Source organism: Thamnophis sirtalis, unplaced genomic scaffold (assembly GCF_051295495.1).
Source record: "Thamnophis sirtalis isolate CommonGarterSnake01/CBP01778 unplaced genomic scaffold, rThaSir2_p1.2 scaffold_1, whole genome shotgun sequence".
In the NCBI taxonomy this organism is placed as follows: domain Eukaryota; kingdom Metazoa; phylum Chordata; class Lepidosauria; order Squamata; family Natricidae; genus Thamnophis; species Thamnophis sirtalis.
Genome location: NW_028261381.1, coordinates 147,084,968 through 147,091,667, shown reverse-complemented (window position 1 = coordinate 147,091,667; position 6,700 = coordinate 147,084,968). Strand labels below are relative to the sequence as shown.

The window sequence follows — 6,700 nt, the reverse complement described above, 5'->3', positions numbered from 1 at the left end:
ACATAGACGCCACTCTATTCCTGATTTTGCCAACCATATGCATCGTTCACATATAGTATGCTTAACCCTGTGTTATTGGTAAATCGTATGTATTCTAATTTGCATAATTATATGATAGAGTTTGCATTCCCCCTTTTAAATTTGCTTTTTCTGCCTCTAGTACCACAATAAACAATTTGTACTTTGACCAAAATTTGTACTGGTCTCCTTTATAAACAATTCTTGACTGAAATTGTTGAGAGAAAATTCTCCTACAAATTGGTGTTGCAAGTTTTGGCAATATGTCTGTGGCAAATTATTAGACGTGGTCATTGAGGTATGGATTGTTGGTGGGCAATCAGCAGAGATGAAGCACAGCCTGAATTATTGATCGTTCCCTAAATGTTTCTAGCTATGTGAAAGTCTTGATCATTGGAAACACTGAGTCAAGATTTATATTGAGTACAGGTAGAATAAGCAGGATCAGACTTTTCAACAGGAATAAACCTAAATGCAAGAGGAATTATCATATTTTTCAGAATATAAGACGCACTCCCCCCACCACAAAAAAAGTGGGTGGAAATGTCTGTGTCTATCCGGCAGGGGGGTGTTGGTGCAGCACCGATCAGTTGTTCTAGAACGGGCGGTGGCGGCGGCAAATGGGCCACAGCAAATGGCTCAGATGAATACCGGATGGATGCTGAGAGGCAGAGGCAGATTTTTTTCTTGTTTTCCTCCCCAAAAGCTACGTATGTCTTATAGTCTGGAGCATCTTAAAATCCAAAAAACACAGTACCTGATTCTTGATTACCTGCTTCCAACATTTCAGGTCCTAGAGTATAGTAGTGTTAGCGTTCCAAATACCACGCAGAATTAAATCAGAGTCGAAGGCAAAACTATGCTTAAAGTTCCAATTTAATAAGACAGGCATGTTAGCACATAGCTGTGGGGATTCCAACTCTGGAAGTTACATCAGAATCCCATCCAGTTAAAAGTTCATGATCTTGTCCCCACACCCACAGTCCATCACATGGTCCAATCTTCTTCTTCCACGCTGGCGTCCATGCCCAGCTTCTTCCGGTCAGGTGTACTGGTGTGGAGACAAAGGATTACCTTGGCTTCTAGCAAAGAATGAAAAACAATATATTTCAAAATCCTACTCCTTCTAATCCCCCCTCCCATTGACTATACTTAAAGAAAAAGCATAATGAAATAAGAGAAAGTGTGGCAGGCCAAAATTCTAAAAGGAATATAAATGCAGGCCTGACAAATAGGTCATATCCCAGCTACAGATCTTGCCAGTGAAATTCCATTTGAACTTATACAATATATTTATGTTGGCCATTAAATATCTACAAAAATGACAACCTATACAAAATCTACCAAGGAGTTCTGGTTCCCTCAACAACACTTCTGATCTCAGAATTTTGCAACATCTGTTTCCATTTGGAAGTGTATCCAACTGCATACATTTACACTTTACTCTTTGGAAGGGGAAGGGGATTTATAATCAACAACAGCTTATAACACTGCTCCTTTTCCCCTGGGGGACATTCAATCTCCACTTACTACTCAAATCTAGTTCATCCCAAAAGACCTCAAATGTCTACAAGATGGAGCCTGCGTTCAGGAATACTACTATTAGTTATATGCAAGATGTGGAGCAGGCTCCCATGGGATGTGGCAACCTCCAGACTGATGCTCAAGGTTCCACATTTGATTTCTATCATGTAGGAAGAATCTCATGCAAAAAATGGAGGTCAATATTTGTTTGTCTAGTATGCTCCTTGTATCCATCAAGACAATTAGTATCTGTATTCCTCCTGACTTCTGCACAAAGAAGTTATCTTCTCAGTCACTAGACTGAGTGTTGCAGAACACCAAAAAGGAATGTTACATTGATCATCAGGAAAGAATACGTAAGTAGCTTCAACCTTATTAGAAATTTTCAGAGGTCCATAGCCAGATCTTACTAAGAGCCAAGGTGGCGCAGTGGTTAAATGCAGCACTGCAGGCTACTGCTAGATCAGCAGGTCAGCGGTTCAAATCTCACCGGCTCAGGGTTGACTCAGCCTTCCATCCTTCCGAGGTGGGTAAAATGAGGACCCAGATTGTTGGGGGCAATATGCTGACTCTCTGTAAACCGCTTAGAGAGGCCTGAAAGGCCTATGAAGCGGTATATAAGTCTACTGCTATTGCTATTGCTATACTCCATGCAGTACAGCTCTTGTTCATGAAAACTGTACTTGGGACTACATACAATACACTACGTTTAGCCTCTATCTAGGTTAAAAATAAATTTCATCTCCTTTTCTGGAAGGTGGTACTGGAAGTTGTGTAAAACCTCATATAGTACATGGAGGTACAAGGTAAACTCTTTATCCGTTTCTGAGAGTTTAAGGGAAAGTAGAGCTTATATATCATTCTGATGGGCTTTATTATTTATTGATAACCATCTGTACTTTTGCAGAAAAGCATCTTACCCATCACAGTGTGGATGCCACTGTAGCAAAGAACCTGGTAACTGTTTTTTTTTAAATGGGATTTGCTCCTCTCATAAGATTCTAGCATGGATACTCATTTCAGCAGTCAGATGACAATAATATTTACAAAACTATGATTGTAAAGTTACAGATCCACATCCCAAATCCACAAAGTTCTGTCTGTATAGAGGTGGAACCAAGATATTAAAATTCAATTGGCCAAAAAAAACTGCAATGCTGGTTTCTCATGGCCAGATGTCCCACATATGGAAATTTTCATGGGCAAAACTATTCCTAACTGAAAACATTATCTTTCTCCTTTTGAAACTGTGAATGGTTGACCAATGCTAGGACAAACCAGCTCCAATTGGCTTGTTCAAAAGAAAACCTTGCTAGTCTGGATGAAGATCTAGTAAAACACTTTCTTACTAAATGATTTCTATCTCCACCATGGTGAAACTAGCATCCTCATCTCCTAACTTAGCAGTATTCTCCTGCATGAAAACTAGGGAAATAATTGTCTGTGATCACAGGGGACAAGACCACACTGTAAAATGTTCGGATAATTCACATTGCTTTGAAATGCAAGGATTAAACTACCTAGACACACACATCCCATTGCTGGAAAGTAATGTCTTTGGAAAATCTGCTTTTTAACAAGTAGTTTACTACCATTCCTCCAAAATAGAAGTAAAGAAAGACCAGTTGAAAATATGATCAGGTTAACAATGATCATCATTATTGGACAATATGAACTTTGAGCAGTGTATTCTGAAAGCCTCTGCTCCAGCATTATACTGTTTCTGCCCCGAAATCCTTTCGCATCTACTTGTATTAAACGACTGTTGTCTTTATATTGTTCTTGATCGTTTGCAATCAGCAGGAGATATATTTGGGAGTAAAATCTGATGATTATCATCCTTGCTTACCAACAACCTTGTACAGCAACATTTGAAGTTATGATGGTGCTAAACAAATAGATGTGTGACCAATCCTTGCATTTAAGACCACTACAGCGGTTCCACCACAATACCGCGAAGCCCTTATCCGCGGAGACATAAGCGTGAGTGCTAATCCACGCCGTCCAAATCGCTAAAGCAAATGCGACCTTACCGCGCTGACATAAGGGCGGAGGGCAAATCCGCGCCTTCCGAAGCACCCTAAACCTAACCCTAACCCTAACCCTAACCCTAAACCTAACCCTAAAGGAAACCCCTAAACCTAATCCTAAAACTTACCTTAATTTAAATCGGCTTTCTGCCGCCGCACTGTTTTAAAGCGCCCTTCTGTCTCTGCGCTGTTATCGCGGCGGTGATGACGCGCAGTGATGACGTTGCGGCTTTAGCGACGCGGTTTTATCACCGCTATTTTGACGAGCGCAGTTTTGTCGTGCCACGCACTACAGCATCCTGTCACCTGATCACTATTTGTATGCTTCATAACCAACTTGTAATGAGCAGTTAATACAGAAGGCAGAAATAAAACCATACATGATCACGATTTTGCACTTAGCAAACACTGTTTAGCAAACCCTAACCTAGCTCTTAACATCCCTAACCCTTAACTCTAAGTTGTAAGTCTATTATAGTCATGTGATTTTGTGAGCAAGAGTTGTTGGTCCTAATTGTTGCTAATCAAGGACTAACTGTATACATTATGAAACAATGGAAATGTTAAATGGAAGCCATCTATTATCAGTAATTGAAAAGCTTTGGTATCACAGAATTTTCAGGGCATGAATCTCTAATGTTAATCTGCATTTCTTAACCCTTTTTTTCTTTCCCTCATTTCTTTGTGTATTTATTTAACAAAACCAAATCGGGTGGTAAAACAACATGTGGGAACATTCTTAATATCTGAATATTTCTTGATATCTGAACATTCCGTTTGAGTGAAGGGACTATGGGTCCAATAAAACTTTTTATTTTGGAAGAAACAGAGATTTCCCTCAAGTAGCACACAAGATTTCTCTCTTTTCTTTACTCAACTAAAGGAAACCTAAAAAGAACTGAAGATGAAATCGGTTTATATAGGGTTATGCAAATAAAAATATACATATGATTAACCAACATGATTTAAACATATATGTGAATGGTTCATGTGATGGGTGCATATATGGGGCAGTTTTTAATGTAGTAACAGTGTAGAACTAGAAAAATGGTGATGTATTGACAAGAATATTTTAGTAAATAGTTCTTTTCTAAAGAATTGTTTTTGGGACCTTATCTTATATTGGCTTTGTTTCCCAAAGCCTTTGCTTGCCTCCCAGTATCTTTTCTGAGCTTTATCAACATTGCTTGGCCTTCTAAGTTCTTTTATCAGTGAGCTGACATGGCCTATTGTTTGGGAAGGTAATTTAGGGAGAGTAATGTTTTGCTTATCCTAACCAACAGCCATGTTTTCTCCTACATTATGCATAATGATTCTTATGCATAACGTAGCATGACAAAAGAAAATGAACAAGGGGCATACAGTTTAGTATATTATAAGAATAAGGAAAATGGGCTAGTTGATTCTCAAATTTTCTCCAAAAAGATTTATTTAGGCCTAAGAGACCTTAATTTTTCTGTAGCTAGAATAATTTCCATAATTACCCCTTTCAAAAACAAATAGCAGAGAATTCAATTCCTCTTCCTTCCCTGGTAAGATCTTATTTATCTACCAGATCACTAGGAAATCCAAACAACCCTATAGTAATTAACCAAGATCTGTAAGATGCTTAGGACAGACCATCTTAATTGGTCCTTCCACCAATGGAGGTCTTAGGTTGCAACCATGTCAAAGTACTCAAAATAATAATTTCACGTTTCAGATCACACAGCATCTGCACAGGTAACATTTACCTGCGTGTGTGTCAGGCTTGCAAGTACCTGAAACAAACTCAATGTTACGCAATGCAACAACTTCTAAGTGTTTTCAGATCCATCTCTGCAACTAGTCTCCAGGCACTGAAGTTCAATCCTCCAATAGTAAAAGTTGGGGAGTCAACAAAACCCATCAAGAACCAAGGTCCATGACCTCAGGAATGGATCTTGCAGGCAGTAGGTGAACAGCATATGAGAAAAAAATCCTCAATTTGTCTCCACACGCTAACTTCATTTATAGGAACTCACAGTCCATCACTTGAAGTGTACAACCCATTTATAGGCTTTTTTTTTAAGATTACCTCTCCTCAGCTCTCTGACATAGTGGCTGCTGTTTGACCTGAATCTTAGAATAGCAAATCTCTGTGGGCCACACTTTTGTCCAATTTCAACTACATTTCAATAATATATAAAATAGGTTTATCTGCAAATAAACATTGTCATGTAAAATATAGCAACTGTGATGGAATTGTTTCATAGGAAGAACTTGCTTCCACAAAGCCAACAATTATTTTATACAATCCAAATCCAATTCTACACCACCACCACCCAAAGCATTTTATAATTATGGAATTAAACATAAAATACAGTGAACCGCCACACGTAGTGAGTCCTCCTGGATAAATAAGTTCCATTTAACTTGGGGACGTGTGCCTTTACCGGCGCCATTACTGGTACTAACTTTTCCTCAGCGCCTCTGTTGAAATGGGATCCTTGAAGCGTCAGCCTGAGGTGTTTTTAACTCTGTTCAAGATGAATTCTTGTGGAACGCCAAAGCTTTAGGGAAACCGTGACATCACCACCACCACTCCCCATTAAGCTAGAACCAGAGGAGAGATGGGCTATTTTGAGGGTTCAGGCCTGGGCAAAGATCGCAGACCCTCTACGTTTTTTGATTTCCTCATGGGATTAAAATTGGGCTCAATGACTTGAGTTACTCCCGGATTGCTACCTTAGCTTTGAGGCAGCGTCCCCACTGCTTCTTCCTGGTGAACTCGCGTAAAAAAGGCCGCTTCGCAAAAGGGAGTTTAACGTGGCACGAGAGGAACCCTGGATAAATGGGCATGATTTGCCTTATACGGCTGTACGGTATTCCTAAACGTGCTTATTAGGGAGGAGCTCCCACCGAAATGAGTAAAAGGCCTGTCTCTAAATAAACGCGTCCGTATCCGGCTGCCGAAAGGCCTCACTTGCCCTTTTTCCACCATCAAAAAACGGCTCCCCTCCTCCCCGAGGGAGGCAAAGATCTTCTGGGAGAAGCCGCGGCTGAGCAAAGGGGGTGGGGGTGGAGGGAAAAAAGGAGGGAGGAAGAAGTAGCGGGTGAATATTTCATTGGACGGCCGCCCAAGTCTAGCTCCGCCCTCTTTTAACTCA

General features: G+C 40.1%; 1 long non-coding RNA gene across 1 annotated transcript; it reads right to left on the bottom strand.

Moving 5' to 3' along the window:
• Positions 1-876: 876 nt before the first annotated feature.
• Positions 877-6,639, bottom strand: LOC148049768 (uncharacterized). The gene is made up of 2 exons (XR_015698278.1): positions 6,279-6,639; positions 877-1,100 (listed from the first exon to the last, which is right to left on the bottom strand). It is a non-coding gene; the product is annotated as an uncharacterized LOC148049768 (long non-coding RNA).
• Positions 6,640-6,700: the final 61 nt, after the last annotated feature.